This window comes from Talpa occidentalis, unplaced genomic scaffold (genome assembly GCF_014898055.3).
Source record: "Talpa occidentalis isolate TD23 unplaced genomic scaffold, MPIMG_talOcc4v2.1 talOcc4.8, whole genome shotgun sequence".
In the NCBI taxonomy this organism is placed as follows: Eukaryota; Metazoa; Chordata; class Mammalia; order Eulipotyphla; family Talpidae; genus Talpa; species Talpa occidentalis.
Genome location: NW_023605194.1, coordinates 37,116,574 through 37,136,120, shown reverse-complemented (window position 1 = coordinate 37,136,120; position 19,547 = coordinate 37,116,574). Strand labels below are relative to the sequence as shown.

The window sequence follows — 19,547 nt, the reverse complement described above, 5'->3', positions numbered from 1 at the left end:
CACATGCAATTTGCAGCAACATGGATGGCGCTGGAAGGGATCATGCTCAGTGAAATAAGCCAAAAAGAAAAAGAAAAATACCGGATGGTCTCACTCATAGCAGGAATCTAGAAAACTTAAATAAGGGACCAGGAAAATGAATATAAGAAAGTGAAAATCAAAATCAACAAAAAACTATGAACCAGAGACACTTTTTGGGGGGTGGGGGGTGGGAAGGGAAGGATTGGGGTCAGAATGGGGCTTTTGCAATTGTATGGGGGAATATAAAAATAAAATTTATTATTTAAAAAAAAAAAAAAAAAAGAAAACAAGGCCAGCAACTAGGTAACTCTGCCATTAGGTACTGAACGCATGTGAGTTACACTTGAAAAAGGTTTTTCCCTTCCCTTTCTTTTCTTGACTCCCAGATAGAAGCCGTGAGATGAGTGTTATCATTCCCATTTTGCAGATGAGCCAAATTAGCATCTCAGCAGCCATGTGACATGTGAAAGGAGAGGTCATCAGGACGAGATCTTGCTGTTGCTCCCTGGTGACTTGCAAAGGGTAAGTGGACTAGGCCCTTCTGGACACAGTCACCCTCTTGGATATGTCGTCCTCTGACTTCTTCCCCAGCCCATCAGGATCCAGGGTCTGGCAAGAACCACAGTAAGTGTGGGGTGCCAGTCAGGGGTGGTGGGCACCAGTCCCAGGCCCACAGCTGGAGGGATGACACAGTGCCAGAGTTGGGTAAACCCAGCTGCCAAGCACCACAGACATGTTGGGTCTCGCCTTAGCCCGCTGCTCCCTGGGATTAGCCGCTGCGGTTGGTTGTGGAGCCAGGGAGCCATCTCCTCAGAGCAGCCAGGAAGGGCAGGGCAGGGCGGGGATGAGGGAACTGCTTAGGGGCGGGAAGAGTTTCGGGTGGCCCCCTGCCAGATCACCCGGGGTCACTGGTCCAGTCCTCAAGTCCCAAGCTAGGGTGTCACCAATTGTTTGAGTGATACCCTCACTGTCCCTGCAGCCAGGTGACGTGGCAGTCACACCCATCACCTTGTTCCCTCCTCACAGCCATCCTCTGAGGTGGCTACTTTTATACCTACTTTGTGGATAAGCAAACTGAGGCCCACAGAGATTAAGAGGCTGACCAATAACCACACAATGAGTTGGAATCAATAAGGAAAAGCCAAGGACTCATTCCAGCGGGGTCCTGGCAGAACCCAGATTAAGGTGGTTACCGGTTGTCTCCTGTGTGGCAGAACTGTGCCGAGCACTTCTCAGGTAAGATGTCATTTGTGCCTCACAACAGCCCAATGAAATAGAGATTATCACCTCCAATCTGGAGAAGAGGAAATAGACTCAGAGCAGTTAATTTGTTGCCCAAGGTCACAAAATTAAAAGGTAGCAAAGTCAGGTCCAAACTGAAGTATGTCTACCTCAAAAACACCTAACAGAGCTCAGATAATCTGCAAATATACCAGGCCTTGCCTCTGCTTCTCACTGCTCTGTGGGGCCTCGAGGACCACAGGGAAACTCCAAGAGTTTAACCAGTCTCTCAAGGCCTTCCGCCGCTGGGCATCACTGCTCCTTGTCCTCCAATCCATCCCCCGCCCTTTAACCATGGTCTGCTTTCCCTCAAACATGCCATGTACTTGCATAGCTCTAGCTGGGTAAAGCCTGGTCTGCATGCCAGAAATGCCCTTCACCCTCTTCTCTGTCTGCCAAATTCCTCAGGCCACATGACAGAACCAGAAAGAGTATGCTAGAGAAGGTGTCATTTGAGTTGGAGTCAGTTAATCCTCTGGATTTATGAAATGACTTTTATATTCATTACAATGTGATATTGCTGATGAGACAGTGGAGTTTATTTGACTATCTGGTCACCAGACTGTGAATGTTTTCAGGCCAGAGATGTGGAGTGTTTATCTCTGTATCCTAGTAATGGGTACAGCACAAGTAATCACCTTAAGTTTGTGGATGGATGGATGGATGGATGGATGGATGGATGGATGGATGGATGGATGGAAAAATAAATGGACAGGTGTTTGGATAGAAAAATGGTGAAGAAATTATATAACAGAGGGATGGATGACTTGACTGGAGGATGGATAAATTAATAGAGCTTAGAAGGATGGAAGAAGGAATGGATGGATTACTCATATCAACCAGCCCAAAACTATTCAGCACAAACAGAATTTTGAGCCCCCTCTTCACTCACTGATCTCATCACACTTCTTGCCAATAACTCGAGAAGGCTAGTTCATCCCTCACCACTCTTCCTTCCAGGTTGAAAAGGACCTAGCAGGCCCTTCTGGACAAAGAACAGATGGGGTGGGAAAATGACCCCCACCCATTTGGTTGATCTCACATCCTGGAAACCTATGGCTGCACTCTAGGAAGAGGGAGGGCCTGCCCTGTCCCCTGGGATGAGCTAAGCAGGGAGTAGCCACAGTTCCATCTTTCCATTAGCTAAGAACACTTCCAAACCTGGCCTCTCCCAGCTTCAGATTCCACTGCCCAGAGTAATTGGAGCCGGGGCCTGAGCCCAGTGTTGCTTCAACCCCAAAACCAAAACCACACTGGCCTGAATAAGAGGGGCCTTAGGGTCAGGATGTGGAGGCCAGGAAGAAACTGGACCAGCATCTAGAGACATCTGGAGGCAGCTGGCCACCATCAGAGGGGCGGGTTCTGAGATCCACAGTTCTGAACGTGGAACAATGGGTGTGAGTCCTCTCCGGGAGCACACGGGGCTGGAGCACTGGTTTCTCCTGAGGAGGGGCGAAGACACTGGCTTCTCTCTGGCTTCCACCCCACTCCTCACCAACCCCACCCAGCCCGGCAGCCTCACATCTGCAGGCAAAGCCCTGCCAAGTAAACAGCTGCAGCCCACGCTCCAAGGCTCCCCAAACCCCAGCACGACCCACAATGGCCAAAGCCACATCCCACCCGTCCCCCAGCACAGGGCTCAGGGGAGGGGAAATGATCATTAATCACAGGGAGACGGCTTCCGGGCAGCCTCGAAGACAGGCTGAGGAGACCGGAGCTGGGAAGGCGCTCCCCACAAGGTCCCAAGGGAGGTCGGGGCTCCTGCTCTGACCCAGCATCGACTCCATCTGTCAGTGGCTTGCCTTCCGATGCCCAGGGAATTGTTGAGAAGCAGCCAGCCCCAGTTGTGGCCTGGAAATCAGGAAACAAGGGCAGAAGTGCCCTTCTACCAACGTGCCTTCCTGCCTTCATCCAGTGAGGCATCAGAGAAAGCCTCTGTGGTCAGAAGTTTCGAGCTTTGCTCTTGGCCTGGCCATGGAATCATTGTGTGACCAAAGGTATTTTCCTCTCACGGCCTTGTTTTCTGCAAACTGGGGAAAGGACTCTCACTACCTGTGTGCACATCCCTGTATGAGTCCCATGCTGTGGGGGTGCCCATACTGATTTATGAATCTCCCAGGCCTTGGTCCACAGCAGAGGAAGCCAGCTGTGGCCCTGGGCCCTCTCTGAGTCGCTGGCAGAGGGGCGGTACTGGGCCAGCATGGTGGGGTTTTGTTTTGTTTTTTTGACATATTATTCTTTTTACATCTTGTGTTTATAGTCAGAGTTCTCTAAAACACCATACATGTGCAAAAGTCACTTAGAGCCATACATGTGCAAAAGTACCTGAAGGGACTAAGAAAGAGAAACATGGTGCAAAGGGTTAAGCACAGCACTATGAAGCTATCCTCAGCTACTGCTGCACAAGTTCGATCCCCGGCCAGGGAGATGACCCACATGGCACAGCAGACCTCTCCTGCCTCACCTGCTGCTCCCCTCAGCAGTGTATTTCAGTAGATCTGCCTGTTCTGCTCCCCACTCTGTCTCTGGTGAATCCTCTCACCCCCTGCACCTCTGGCCTATACCCCAGTTCTTGTATGCATAAATAAGTAAATCTTTTTTAAAAAAAGAAAGAAAGAAAGAGAAACAAGGGCAAGATGGCATTAAAGCTTACTTGTGTTTACATATATCCCCAAAGCCTCACTGGGTGGGAGCTATCTTTTCCAGGTCCAAGGGCTTTGTGCCTCTGTTGGACCTGTTACTATTGCTGTCGATCAATGGTCCTAATAAGATAATTATGAGAAAACACAATCAGAGCAGACTTAGTTTTTTTTTTTCTTTCTTTTTTTTTTCTTTAAGGACAGGTTTATAAGGAAAAGAGAGAAAGAAAAACTAAAAGAGGCACCTGCACAGTAGTCACAGGTAGGCATGAGAGCTGCCTGAGTAGACTTAGTTTGAACTTGTGGAAGTCACAATGCTAGACTTGGACTTCGAACATCTGGGAGAGTGGCCCAATTCTCTCTAAGTGAATGACTCCCAGCAAATCAAGTGCATGGCCTCAGTGAGTCTCAGGCTCCTCTATTGTACCAAGAGGGTATAGCTGTTGGAGCTGCCACTTTGTAGGTCTCTTTCCAACTCTTTCCGTAATTTTGTTTTGAGATGTTACCTTTTGGACATGTGCTCTGCCTCTGAGATCCAAAGCAGGTGTTTTCAAAAGCTATGCATTGGAAAGTCTTTGGGTAGGACATGTAGTTTTCAGTCAGACATACTGCTCTACACCACTCACACTGCCAGAAACTGGTCCTTCCTCATAACTAAGTTGCCTGCATGGTCCCCGCAATGGGCTAGGTTTTGCTGCAGGGACAGCCAGTCCCCAAATCCCAGTGACTTAACAAAGTGGTCAATTTCTTGCTTAAAGTAACCATCAGACCTGGGCAGCAAGGTCTTCTCATCACTGGAACCGCCACAAGCTTCTATGGTCACCAAGGTGGCGAAGGAAAGTAGAAGACACCCCTGACCTCATAGCTAACACCCTTTGATTCTGCTCCCATCCCATTATCCAAATCAAGGCAGAGGAGATGCATTTAGGAAAGGGTTGGAAGGAAATGGAAGTGTATATGACAGAGGCACAGAGAAGTCAGAGAAGGATTTGTGGTATGGACTGGCCCTAGTGGATTGGGTCTGGAGGGAACAGAGAGGGAAGAGGCATGGGAGAGAGTGGCAGAGTGAGGGTTAGGATCTGTGTCTGTCTGGTCTATTTCGATGTCCACAAGAACCCAGGCCCTGGATGCTGTATAAATATCTAATCTCATTTTCCCCTACGCCACACATGGTAGGCATCACCATCTCTATTTTACAGGTGAGGACACTGAGGCCCAGAGAAGTCACCCAAGACCAAGTGTTTAGCAAACTGGCAGACTTTGGCAAGTTGGGATTGTGAGCCAGGTGTGACACGCTCAGAGCAGGCTTTCCAGGGAGTTGATCTATGCAGCCCCGGGGGAAAGGGTTCTTGGAGAAGCCTTGGCAGACAGCAGGAGGCTCACAACAGTGACAGTGTCACAGGGCAGAGAGGGGGCACCCCAGACCTTGCAAACCTGCCTGCTCTAAATAGGTTCTGCCATCTGTGGCATCAACACAAAACATATGAGACTTTAATGAAAAGGAACTTTAATACAATTCATAAACAATACAGAAAAGGCAAAGAATATAGTTTCTAAATCAGGCACACAAAGTTACCCGTCCGCTCGTGGGTAAAAGTCCACACAAACAAGATTGGCCCAGAGCAAGGCCCGAAAGCCTACCCCAAGTCTAAAGCACCTTTCAGTGGGGACCCACAGAAAAGGATCAGAAACAACCAGACAAGTCTGGAAGGAAAAGAGCAAAATCAAAATGAAGGTAAAAACTACCATTGTCACCTCCCCCCAGGTCTCTCACCCACATCTGTGTCACCCAGTCCACAACCAAAAGGCAAGCGCAGTTTCTTCACGTGTCTCTCTGCTCCATGTGCCTCCTCCAGGCCTCCTTCTGGCTCTCCATCCTTCTTCTTTCTTTCCTCAGTCTCCTCTGCAGCTTCTTCTCTTTGTTCAGCTCCACCATCCTTTGGGTGGGGCAGGAAACCTGGAACTTCCTTTATTCCTGGGGACCACCCTGTTACAATAGGAGTGAGGACAGTCATCTACCAGGAGCTGGGATTCCATTGACCCTGCCTCCCCATTCTCACCCTGTCTTTTTCTAGCACTACTCAGGCACCAAGAGCTCGGGCCTCATCTTGGCACAGCTGAGCCCTCTGTGTTCCACAGGGATGTCCCTCCCTGTGATCAGAAGCACATAGACCATCAAAGCTGGAGATGGGCTGGCTGGCCCTTGACCTCTCAGTGTGACCTTGGGAAAATCCCTTATCCTCACTGAGATCCTGGGACACCTGGGGAAAGAGTCTGGAGATTTCCAGCATCTCATCACCCAAGATCATGGGCCTCCTTGGGTCAGATAGCAGGGAGGTGGGCTGGGCTGAGCAGGCTATGCGGGGGAAAGAATCAATGGGAATCAATGGGAAGCAGATGGCTCAGGAAAGCTGGGCAGGGCTTGGTAGGCAGAGCACAGGGCATCTGGAAGTTCCAGCAGGAGGCAAGTGCCTCCACAGGCTGGGGAATGGTTTTTCAAATAGATCTCTACCGAGTCCCTTCTGTGTACAAGACACCATGCTGAGCCCCTAGGGGCATCTCTGCCTTACTGCCAGGAGCCAGGTATCACCATGTCCTCTCCACTGAGAGGACACTGAGGCTCAGAGGGGAATAAGATACATGTTCAAGGTCATATAACTTAAGTGGATGCACTGGGGCTAGAATCTAGGTTTTCAAACTCCACACCCCCTTCATTTCCCTAGGAGATAAGGGCAGGACTCTGAGGCCAGGCAGGAACCACCAGGTTGGGACCCAGACATGAGGGACAGTCCCAACTCCTGACTCTGGAATTAGGGAGGGGCTTTGATTCTTGGAGAGGGGCAGTCAGATCTCCTGTTTCCACCTACGCCTGTGACTCCTTAAATTCCTCATCCTGTGGTCAGCTCAGGGCACAAGGCATGAACAATCACGACTGACTCTCAAAGAGAAACTCCCTCCCCCACTCTTTGGGCAGCCACACACTGTGTGCAAGCACATGTCAGGATACGCCCATGCGCTTGCACACTGCCAGTGGTCCACACCCCTGAGAACACTCCACCCGCCACTCTTGGTTCTAAGAGAGTGGGCGGAGGCCGGCTGTTCCAGGGAGAAGTGGACAAGGTGGTCTCCAAAGCCCCTTCCCTTTCCAGTCTTCTCCCCTCAGCCTCTGGATTACCAAGCACACTCCCAGGATGGAAACCATTACCTACTAAGGTTACACCCTCCCAGCTAGTACTAGATCCCAGACCTGTCTCTCCATTCCTCCCTGCCTCGCTGGAGAATCATCTAATCTCCACTGACTCTCCCCCAGCCTGAGCTGCTGTTGGCCTCTACTCTGACTTCCCCCAAGAATTTTGACTCAGTCTGTGACTGTGACTCAGTCTCCCACCTCCCGGCGTCAGTGTCCACACCTGACAAATGGAGGAATGATGTCTAAATCCACCTTCTAAATGCTAAGGTTCCTGGCCTGCGGTCTTGCAGATGGGAGGAGGGAAGTAGGCAAGGCCAGCTGAGCTCCTGGTTGAGGAAGGAACGGAGGAGCAGACCCCAAGCCCAGCCTGTGCCCATTTCATCAATGCCTGCTTTTGTCTGGAGCTCTCAGCAAGCAGGTGAGTTCATTTTCCATTAAGGACAATTATCTCTTCATTTGCATATGCTAAATGTGACATTTAAGGGAGCAGTTCCTCCCTACCCCAAACAGGATAAAAGTCCTATGACAGGCAGGCAACCTGCGGTTTGGGGCAGAGGTGTAATTGGCTCTTATTAAGGGAAGATGCAGGGAAATACAGGTTTTGAAATGCAAATGACAGCATCACTCCTTCCACTGGGGCTGAATGGGGAATGATGAGAGCCAGCCTGGGCGCTACCTGGCTGCCAGCGCCTGTCTGCCCACAGACCTCCAGACCTGCAGAATCACTGCATAAGAGAGACAGATGCTGAGGGGGTGGTGGGGGACGAGGTGGCTCATTCTCCTGGGGGGAGCAGGGCAGACCTGCACACCACCCTCTGGGCAGCCCTAGCCCTGCCTCGCTCTGCCAGCAGTTCCCCCCACCCCCACCCCATGGCATCAGCGACAAGCAAATCTTCTGCCTGAAGTGAGGACTCAGCATGTTCAGCCTTGGCTCAGAAACCCCCACTGATAGCTTCATCTGTGGCTATTACCAAATTTCAGCCACAGCAAGGAAGAAGACTGGGGGTCCCAAATTCTACCCCCACTGCCATTCTCTGTGTTGCAGCTACCCCTACACTCTCACCCACTGGACAAACTCACTCTTGTCTCCAGCCAGCCCAAAGGACACGTTCTCCATCCAGCCTGTCCAGAGGCTCCGGCTGAGCTTTGGTGGCCTCCTTCGCCCTCATCACTAGCTTCCCCACTGAGAGCCCCTGGAAGCAGGTATAATTCTGACTCCCCTCACTTTGGGAACATCTGCTCAGAGGTACCTCCCCAAAGGAGCTTGTAAGACTTGGTTGTCACCTGGAAGGAAGCTTGGTGGGTCGAGGCTTCCGTGCACTTTTATAAGGCTGTCCCTGTGCTAACCTTAAAGATTACTTACGTTCCTCCCATTTCACAGATAGGGAAAAGTGAGGCTGGGTGAAATAGAGCCACCCCCAAGTCTGTGGGGAACTCTGGATAAATCAGGCCCAGAACACCACTCTTTACATACCACCTAAGCTGGATGGCATATGTGGCACCAAGGACCCCACAAAAATAGAGCCTTCCAGCTGGCCGCCTTACCATGTGATACCTATAGGTCCTGACCCAGCCCTGACTCCCTGGGCCTCTTCAGATCCACTTGCTGAGACTGAGGATGCCACCCCCACCAGCAAAATCACTGACCCCTCCTGGTTATGCCATCAGCGAAGAAAGTGAAGCCAGAGCCGTAACGTAGCCTGGCACTGCAGGATAAAAACTCTAGCCCCCAGGTCCCCAGGGCTCAGCCCAAAATGCCTCTTCATAGTGCTTTTTTGCCTCAGACATCCAGAGCTGTACTCTGCTCTCAGGAACCCCAGGAAGAAGGTAGAGAATGGACAGAGGGGACTCTGGACCCATTGTGCCTCCCGAAACCCTAACCTCGGCCCCCCAGTCCTGCCTGCCTCCACTGAAACACGCCTCCCTGTCCTCTGCCGCATGTCTTCTCCCAGCACAGCCCAGGGTTGGTGGGCAGAGTCAGGGCTCAGGATGTCTTCTATTGTTTGTGATCTGAGAGATCCCGGGTGAGTTCAGAACCTGTGAGAGACAATCAGAAAACAGATTCCCTCTTCTGTGAGGGGGGTGACAGAGCCTGTCCCACAGTATCGCTCTTCCATTAGTGAAGCTAAACTGTGTGAGTCTTGAGCAGGCAGTAGGTGCTCAGTCATAGTCTGTTCCCTAGCCCTTTCTCCCTTTGATCTTTAAGATTGAGAGCCCAGAAGAAGGAGCCCTTGGCAGAAGTAACGAGTACTGGGCCCAGGGCAAGTCTCCACTCCTCCTCTGTCCCCAACACAGAGTCCACACAGGAGGTCAGCAAAATCCCAGGATACTGCTGCCCAGACAGCTGCCAGTGGCACGTTCCATACAAACGGGTGTTTAGGAGACAAGACCCTCAGCAGGACCTGTTGAAACAGATCTAGGGAACAGAACAGGCATCCCAGGGGAAAACCTGCACCCGATGTGATGCCAGCTACCCTGTGGCCTGAGGATCCAAAGAAATCACAGAATGGAAGGGGGGTTCACAGGGTCCTCTTAGTTGGCTGCATGTTGGAATCACCTAGAGCTCATAGATGACTCAGTCATACCCCAGAATACTTAAGTCAGAATGCCTGTGGAAGGAGCCAGTCTCAAAATTCCCAGGTGGCTCCAGGACCACTCCCAATTTGGAAACCACAGGGTTACAGAACAGTACAGCAACTGCAGGCAGTTGGACAAGACTTGACCAGGTTTAGTGTTTTCTGATCCATTGCCCCATCTGATTGTCATTTGCTGACTTGTGGAGCCACTTTATGATACCAATTGTACAGAAGAGAAAATTGAGGCTTAGGATGTGGCTATGTGTCCTGACGTAGCCACTGTTCGATGGCACAAGAGCCAAACTCCAGACCTCAAGGCTGGACTCTTTTGACACTGGCACAGCTACAGTGTGCCATTTGGGATGGTCACAAAGAGACAAGGACCTGGCTTCCAGGGGCTCCCAAGCTCTGAGAGACATCCCAACCTTTCCCAGGAGGAGGTTCTGATGGTGGTGGGCACAGAAGAGCAGGGGTGTCACTGAAGTGGGCAGAGAGGACTGTGCATGTGGATGCAAGCCAGCATGCTAGCCAATGCACTCCGCAGCCCCAAGTAATCCCTGGCTCCAGGCCAGGAACTTCTCCCATAAGACTTCATCTTGTGATGTGTGGGGGTCTGTTCCAGAATGGTGGAGTCCAAACATCACCTCTTTATCTGAGTCTTTCCTGACACCCCTCTGATAACAAAGCAAGCAGCTTAACTAGGAGCAGAAGGTTTACTAGGGATTTCAGCTTCTTCCTCTAGGTCTGTGTTGGAAACACGGCCGTTCACATAAGCCCAAGGCACTGCTGGTAGGACACTCAGAGGGGCCCAAGGCAGGTCTGGGACTGGCATAGCTCCTACTACCCCTCCTGGTCCTTGAAAACTGTCAGCAACTCCCTGCCCGCCCAAACCCTTCCCTGGTCCTTTTATTTCAGGGGACAGAGGAAGTGGGGAAAAGCAACCCATGAGGTCGATTACCAAAGAGACATGCTCTGCCTGGCAGCCATCCAGACCAGGATTCAAACCCTCCTCTGATGTGTGATTTTGGACAAATTGCTTGCCCACCCCCCAAGTCTTGGAGCTCTCATCTATGGACTGCCCTGATAATGAGCAGCATCTCCAAGTACCTGAGGACTAAACAGCATCCATGCTAACTGTGGGACCCTGGACATGACATTTTACTTCCCCTTGCTTCAGTCAACCCATCTTTAAAGTGGGGATGATTATACCTTTTCACAGAAGTGGCGTGAGGTTGAGTGTCATTAAATTAGTTGTTCCACAAAAGCCTTGGCCAAGGCTCAGTCTATCCCAAGCACACGACCAGAGCTGCCATTCCAGCACGCCCAGCATGGGCCTGGCACACAGTTGCTCCTTAAGCGCATCTTCCCTTGCAGCTTCTGTGAGATGTGGACAAGTGCAGTCAGCTCACCCTCCTCTGCCGCCTAGCAGCTGGCTCTCAACCAACTCCTTTAAAAACTGGAAATGCTGCCCACTTTCTCTTCTCCCTTTTCATAAAGCTATCACAGAACAGAGGCACTGACCTTGGGCCACCTTGCACTGCGGTGTTATCCAAAAAAGCAAAACACTATAAATCACGGTGGGAGAACTTGGCACACCACCTACACCCAGCCAGGGTCCACCTGAGCAGGAGGGTCTTTGGTCTCTGATTTTTTTTATGTACCCCCTGGAGATGCCCCCCGACCCCCCTGGTAGAGGGAGTAGTGAGGACCTGGGTGCCCTAGAGTTGTGAAGAATCATGGAGACTTGTCCAAACTCAAACACGCTTATTAAGCACAGCTCTGTGCCTGGCCCCAGGTGGGGCGTGCAGGCAGCGTTTCCTCTAATTCAAGCACTTCCCCATGGGTCACAGCTCCCAGTGTTTCCAGAGGGGAAACTGAGGGTCAGAGACTTCAGTGTCTGCCAAGTGACCTTGGCAAAGGGGAAGAGAGGGAACCTGAACCCATGACCTGCGACTCTATCTCCCATTCTGTCCTTATCACACTTCAAACATTGGATGGAGCTTCCTGCAGAGGATATGTCAGTTAGGCCCCATGGAGTCACTGGAAGTGGATTTCAGGTCAGATTAAGCACCACATGTAACAGACCAAGTTGTCCAGAAATGAAAAGTGCTGTCTTAGAGGGAGTGGGGTCTCTTTCCCCTGGGGCTGAGGAGGATTGTGTTGCTAAGATCCAGTAGAGGAAAGACTAAGCTCCCTCCAACTCAGAGTCTATGGCACCATGAAGTTCCCCCACCTGACAAGTGTCCCTTGAGCAGCCTCTCAGCTACAGCAGGACACGGGAGGGATGAGACCCTTGCATTTGGGAGCACACGGGGTAGGGGGAGACACCAACAAAACCCATGGGAGCTCTGAAGAAAGCAAACTAGGGTCATGGGAGAGAATGCAAGTGGGTGGGGATAGTATCAGACCTCATGGTAAGGGAGGGCCTCTGAGGAATGTCACCTGAACCTAGGTGAGAAGGGAGGCCCCACAGAGACCCAGGGAAAGAGAATTCCAGGTGCAAAGGCCAGTGAGGAAGTCAGGAGAGAGAGGAGGGCAGGATACCAAGAGAAAATGGGACCAGAGAGTTGGGGTACATGGAAGGTGAGGATGGGGGAGTGTTGTGCAGTGGAGTGCCACACTCAGTTTGTTTGTAAAGCTCCTGGCATCTGTGTGGAGAAGGGACCCCAATTTTAGGAGTGCAGGAAGGGACCCAGAAAGCCCAATTAAGAGTCTAGTTTAGGGCCTCCCTGGTGGCACAGCAGTTGAGCGCTGGGTTGCAAAGCTGCCCGTAGCCTCTGCAGCGCCGGTTCGATCCCCGGCTGCTCCCCAGCCACCAGAGGAGGGTCCTGCATGGCACGCAGACCTCTTCTGCTGCCCGCTGCTCCCCTCAGCAGTGTACTTTGGTCCTTCTGCCTGCTCTGCTCCCCCCTCTGGCTCTGGTGAATTCTCTCACCCTCCCGTGCTTCTGACTATACCCAGTGTTTGTATAAATAAATAAATAAAAATAAATAAATAAATAAATAAATAAATCTTTAAAAAAAAAGTCTAGTTTAGTTATCTAGCAGACAGAAGATGAAGGTATGGACAGGAATGGAGACATGGAGAAGTTTAAGATCCAGGTGAGCTCAATGGAATTGGTTCTAATCAAGAAAGAAGAGAGGGCTCAAGAGTGACTGTGGAAGTGTCCAAAGACTGGCTTGGAGAGAAATAGTCTGTGGTAAACTATCATCATTTTAGATGGGAAACCTGCCAAGGGCCAGCCCAGCCTTCTGAGGTTAGTACATGCCTTCCCTGAGTCTAGAAGGTATGGACACTAGCCTAATGGCAGCCCACCCCGCCCCCCCCAAGAAGAGATCTGGAAGAGAATGTTTCCCTAGTTCTGAGTGTGCCCAGTACATGGTATTTGACCACGAATGCCTGTGGGGCAGAGCCCACAGTGCCTTTGCCCAAACCCTTTCAGTGAATTTACCCCAGAGAAAGAAACCAAGCAGCTAGAACAACAGTGCCAACAACTAATACTGGTGAGAGTGGGTACCCACAGTAAACCAGGACTGGAACTCTTAGCTCGCAGCCAACTTCACCACCATGGACCAGGGGTCCCTTCCCCAGGCAACCAAGGTTTGACTGCTGTTCTCAGAAGAGGTGCAGAGGTACATGGCTCATTCTGGACTCTTTCACAGTTGAAAGCACAGGCCACACACTGACCCTGGGCAGCAAGATTAAGAAAAAAGGCAGGTAGAACAGCTGCTTTCCGCCACCTGCTCGCCAACTTCAGTTAGAGGAGGGGTGTTCACCTGCTCAGGATGTCTGCCAGTCTCACCAGAGAGTCAGCAGCACCTGTCTAATAGGAACCTGGAGAATATAGAGGCCCAGTGACATTTGAAGTCAGACAGATGTGGGTTCAAATTCCAGTTCTGCTACTTACTGAAGTGTGAGACTAAGAAAGCCATTGGTGTATTTATTTGTTTAAGCATCACTTTCCCCCCTGCGTGAAGTGGGGATTGTGCCTACCTTCTCATAAGGTTACTATGGAGATTAAACACCGTTGTAGTAAGTTCCTGCTAGGTCATCCCACCCTAGAGTTTATCACACTGTGAGTCACAGGTTTATCTCTAGCTAACTGTCAAGTCCCCAGAGCCGGCTCAGCGTCAGGCATGATGCTGATGTTCAATAAACTTGGGTAGACGGGTGATATGGTGGAGGCGGGGGTGAGTGGGTGGACAAGTAAGTAAATGACTGACTGACTGAATGAGTGAGTGAGTGAGAAGCTGCCTCTTCAGCCTAGCTAACCTCCAACTCTCTGGAGAGATGTCTCTCAGATCTTGTCGTTCTGCACCCACCATGCAAGGTACCAGGGCTGAGGTGAGTCTGAGCAAGAACCTGATCAGGTGACCTGACTTGTATGTTCCTCACTGAGGCTTTGTGTAATTCCACATATGGCCAGGAAGCTGGCTTTCAGGGTCTGAACTGAGAGAAAAGGTAGCAGCTGAGAAGCCCTTCTGAGCCCTGAGTACCTCCTCCAGCCAGACCTAGGCCTAGAGGCAGCCCTGCCTGGACTGGAGAGGCCTAGGCACCAGAGTCCAGGCTCCCAAATGTATAGGTGGAAACCTGAAAGCCAGGGTAGGCAGGGACTTCCTCAAGGTCACAGGGCAGTCCTTGACTTAGCTGCTATGACAGGCCTATTTCCGCACTCCTGAGCTCTGTGTGGTATAGGGAGGGATGGAGGGAGAATTAGGGCAGGAAGCTGTGGGGATTGGGCCTCCCCATGGCAGCCAGTGTGGGGCTTGACAGGCTGCCCAGGCCAGAGAACCGCCCCCAGGCCTTCTCCAGCAGCCCCGCTCTTGCAGACACCCTGCTGCCTTTCGGAAGCAACCAGCTCCAAGCAGGCAGATGGCCGGCGGGCCCCTCGCCCAGCCCTCAGGCCCAGATGGCGGTCCCAGGCACTAGGTGGGACATTGCAGCAGCAGCAACAGGAAGCCCACAGCCCGCCAAGGCCATCAGAGGCCTATTGGAGAGGGAGAAGTGCCAGCTCCAGCCACATGGTCGCCCTACCCTGCCTCCTGGGGCCTGGCGTCACTCAGAGGCCAGGGAGGCAGCAAACATAGAGGCGGGGTGGGCCCCACTCTGTGCAGGCCTCACTTGGCCACCAATATTCAGGGTGGCAACACTCAGAGGGGGCACAGCCCAGAACAGGCAGCTCCTCCCAGGGATAGTCACTAACCTAGGACACTCTGTTCTCTATGAGCAAAGGAACTGGCCCTCCCATGTGGCCCAGAAGCTGCTGAATCCCCTTCAGGCCTTTGGGTGTCCTATAGGATCTCTTGTGGTCAAGAAAAATAATTATAATTGCTAATATTTCTTGAGGGCCTACTATGCACTGCACCTTAGTCTAAGAAGGTCTACAAATTCATTCCCTATAACAACCTGTGAGGCAAGGGGATTATTATCCTATTTTACAGTAAGAAAATGGAGCTGTGTGAACAGTCACCTCTCTGAGTCACATAGCTAGGAAATGGCAGAGGATTCAAATCCAGGTAGCCTGGCTCTGGAGTTCACGCTTTTAAGCACCCCACAGTTTTGGCTGAGCCTCCACTGGGGAGTCTTACACAGCACAGTGCAGGGGCACAGTGGGACCCCTTACCTTAGCTTGAGAGAGGTAACTTGCCAGCGAATGAGCTGCCTGTCACAGGCACTCCCCCACCTGGCTAGAAATCTCCAGGCAGGGACCTCCTGCCAGGGGTCAGGATGAGCCCAGGAAAACCCTGAGAGGTAGACAGAGGGGCAGTGCTGTGGGGAACAGGCCGTGGGTGTCTCTGAGAGAAGGCACAGGTGGGGCAGGCAGAAGGGGGGACCTAGAAAACAAACACACTCAAGCAGTTTCACTCTCCAATGCCCACAAGCATGAACTCACAAACATACAGGTGAGCGTGTGTGCATATGGACACAGAGACACACCTAGGCCATTCCAGGGTAGAATCGGAACACTCTGAGGGTACACTTATGATGACCAGCCTGGGTGCCTTGCAGTGGGAGGGGGGCCTAATCTTGCTATCTTGTCTGGTCCCTGGAAGCAACCCTTCCCCCTCTGAACCCACCCTCCCTCCACACACACACAGCAAGGAAGGGATTGCTTGAGGTCATCTCCAAGGTCTTGGGCTCCATGTAGCCTGGCCAGTCACCTGCGACTCTGTCCCCGGAGCCCGGCAGGGAGCTGTGACTCAGCAGCAAGAAGCAGTACAGGACCCCCCTCCCCCGCCCAGCACACACAAAGGGCATCTTGTTACCACAGCCTGCCAGCGGGAGGGCAGAGAGGGCTGGGAGGTGACAGGCCTGGAAGGAGCCTGTGTCAGCAGGACTGGGGGCAGGAGGTGAGGGCTGCTCAGCCAGGGTGCCCTGAAGCAAGGTGCTCTGGAGGAGCAGCCCCAAATGGGTAGCCCCCTGGGTCTCTGCATAGCACTCTGTTTATTAAGTTCCCTTTTTTATTTTTAAGTTATAGTCTGAATGTGGTTTGTTCTTCTGGCATCAGCTACAGACCTGGAGTTTCCCAGTTACATTGGGCAAAACTCACAGCCCAGGGGTCCGGCTCAGAGCCTGTGAGTCTCCATTTTGCAGGACTTGGATGTGAGCATCCTTTGAAGGTAATCATGGCCAAGTCTGCTTTCCCTGTCTGTGAAGTAGGGTGCCCAGTGAGGAGGGCAGCAGTCACCTCACTGGGAAGCCTCAACCCAGGCAAGGGCATCCCAGAGTCAGACCTGCTACTGTTGGCTCTGCCTCTGCCCTGCTGTAGGACATGAGCCAACTACTCACCCTCAGTTTCCCAGTTTTTAAATGGTGGGGGTAACAGGGAGATGAAGGAAACTAGAATAGTCTTCCTTGAAGTTGCTTAGGAATCATTTTTCCATGGATCCTGCCTAGAAAATGAATAAGACACTCACTCAGGTCCAAGCAAGTGAAGAGGGCAACCTAGAGCATGTGACTCTGAGTGTGCATGTTGTGTGTACATGAGTGTGTGTGCATATGTTTATAAGTGAATTGTGTGAACTGAGAGGCAGGTATGTCCCTGTCTTGAATGTGTCCATCCTTCAGGCCATCCAGACTATGGTCAGGCAGATAGGGCCCAAGGCAAAGAGTTCAAGGCTGCTATTCTTGGTGCCTTGGGACCCTCTGGACATAGCTAGCTGACTTGAGAAGTTTGGGTAAGCTGTGAACCTGCAAAGCAGACCTGTCTCCTCCAAGGATTGTTCAGAACTCCCTACCAGCTGTCTGCCCCAGGCTACCACATGGCCACCTTGCTTTATTACCAGGGACACACAATTACATCCACATGAATGGTGCCTCCAGAGTGTACCCACACCGTGGCACACTGTACTTCCTCATGTACCCATTCACCTCTGGTTCCCCCAAAGGGAAACACACATGAATGTGTGTAAAGTGCAACGAGTGTTGGGGTTAATCCACTAGATTCTCAAAATACCACCCATTCACACGATTCTTATTCCCATTTGACAGATGAAGAAACTGAGGCCTAGAGGAGTGAAAAGGACCCAGGATGTGGGTAGCTTTATAAGGAGACATGAACAGCAGGCTTGGGGTCCAAAGTGGATTCAAGAGCCAGACACAGTTGGAGAGGTATGGACAATGAGCCCAGAAACCAGATCCAGCACATGAGCACAAGGGAGCACAGATGCTCCTTCTTCGTTGTGGGTTTAGGGGCAGTCAAGACCTGCTGATCAAGCCAAGGGAACAAACCAGCTTGTGGGCAGATGCTCTCTGGGCCACGATGCATCCTGGGAGGCCCAGCACAGGGGGCTTTCTTGCAGGCAGTGACCAACATGGGGGCGCAGGCACTGCAGGTGCACCTCACAGGGTCCTTCCCCTGCCCATGCTGCCTCAGGGGCTGAGCGGATGTAAAACCAGCTTGGGCAGGCACTTCCTGCCCCCAGAGAGGGAGGCCTAGTAAAGTTGGAAAGGGAGCTTTCTGCCAGGCAGCCTCTGATCTGGAGCAGTTACCTGGCACCTGGGGGCTTCAATGTATTGGGTCCTTACTGTGTACAAGGCACTTTAAATGTGCTAATTACTTCACAAATATTCATTGGATGCCTTTAAAGTCTCAGGCCACGACTGGGTACCAGGGGTAGATACTGGCCCCTGCCCCTAGCGCTCCCAGTCTGATGGGGAAGGCCAACCCGAAACGGAGTCTCAGACACACAGATAGGACCCACTGAAGAAGAAATCAGGATCCCACAGCATGAGAACCTGAAAAGAACCAGGGCCAGGGAGGGCATTAGAAGGAGATGACATTGATCTCTGACCTTCTAAAGGGTAACTAGGATCTGGCCAGGTAAAGAGACATACTTCGAGCAGAAAGAACCCAAGTCTGAAGGAAGTGGATGCATTGGCACCTATAATTTCCACAATAACCTTATTACAAAGGTGTCCCAATTTATAATTGAGGAAACTGAAACTGTGAGAGCTGAGTCATCACAGACCCCACACATCCAGCTGGGGTGCATAACCCAGACCCTAAACCACATGCCATGCATGTCCAATCCCCAAAGCCTGGCACCTGAGCCCCGAAGCTAAGAAGCAAAGGCTGTGCAGGGAGAGGCCAGGTCTGTTCATGCCTGTGGCCCACACACATCGAGGTGAGTGAGAGTTCTTGGGAGGTAAAGATCCAGATGTCTTCCCTGGCCAGAGCGGACTGGGGTCCACGACAGGACCAGACTTCAGAGTTACTCTCAAGGTCCAGTGAGGCCTTTCATAGCCCTTACAGCCCGCATAAGTGTCATGACCTCAGCTTCCCTCAGTCACTATGATGAGGACCGCAGCTGCAGTGTGGACAGCAGGAGCCCAGCTCTTCTCCAGGCAAGGCTTCCTAGAGATGATATGACCCTGAAGTTGTTCTTCAAGAACCAAGAGGATTTTGGATGGGACAAAATGGAGGAGAGAAGGGAGGCCCTGGCATGGAGAACAGGGAAGCAAAGACATGGAAGAGGGAGTGTCAGCCGAATTTCGGGAATGGTGAGCAGTGCCCAGTATTTTAAGGGTCAATGGGACGCTAGTTCCAGAACTGCCTCCTGTGACCCAGACCCAGAGTCAGCAAAGCCCAAAGGCCACCATAAAGTGTGGCCTCCCCTTCAGTCTGGGAATCTCTGCCACGTGCAGGAATGGCTTGAGCTGTGATGTAGTTATGGACCTCTTAGCCTCAGCCCTCAGGAAGCTGAGGGCATCGCAGAGACAACAGGCGGTAATAGCATGACAAATACACAAAAGCAGAGTACAATTCTTTCCACCAGTCAGTGCTAGGGTCAGGCAGAATGCAGAACAAGCTGATACTGTGGTGGGGGTCACAACCACACCAGGAATGGGGGCAGAAGAGAGGACACAGCAAAGGGCCATGGGAACTGGTATGGGGAGGCAGGGGCCTTGCTGGAATGCCTGCTGACTTCCAGTACCAGGACTCAGGCCCAGCCCACTGCCCAGGCCTCTGGTCAAAGCGGGACTACAGGACATTCAGACTGTTCCTTAGAACCCCTACAGGAACCATGACAGACATCAGCATCCTTCTGCATTCTCTAAGGATGCAGCTCTGTCAAATATATTGATGTTCCCGGAACACAGATATCCACATTTAATTTCCATAAAAGCTTCTTTTGCTTACAACTGAACCCTCTAAAATGCCCTGGGTCGCCTCCACTTGTTACTCAGAGAGGAGCGGGTTGTTCAAGCCCTTCCAAGCAATGACTTTTCAGCCTGGGTGGGGAAGGAAGGTAGGCCTCAGCTGGTTCTGCTTCCTGGTGTCCTCACTCAGGATAGCCAAAGAAGTCTTTGCAGACTCAGGGATCTCCAGCAGGATCT

The 19,547-nt window shown here is 51.7% G+C and overlaps 1 long non-coding RNA gene across 1 annotated transcript in view; it reads right to left on the bottom strand.

Annotated features, from left to right (window-relative positions):
- Positions 1-5,486: 5,486 nt before the first annotated feature.
- Positions 5,487-19,547, bottom strand: part of LOC129144964 (uncharacterized) — a 60,174-nt gene continuing 46,113 nt past the window's right edge. The window contains exon 3 of the long non-coding RNA XR_008549860.1: positions 5,487-5,928. This is a non-coding gene — a long non-coding RNA (uncharacterized LOC129144964). The remainder of the gene's footprint in view (positions 5,929-19,547) is intronic.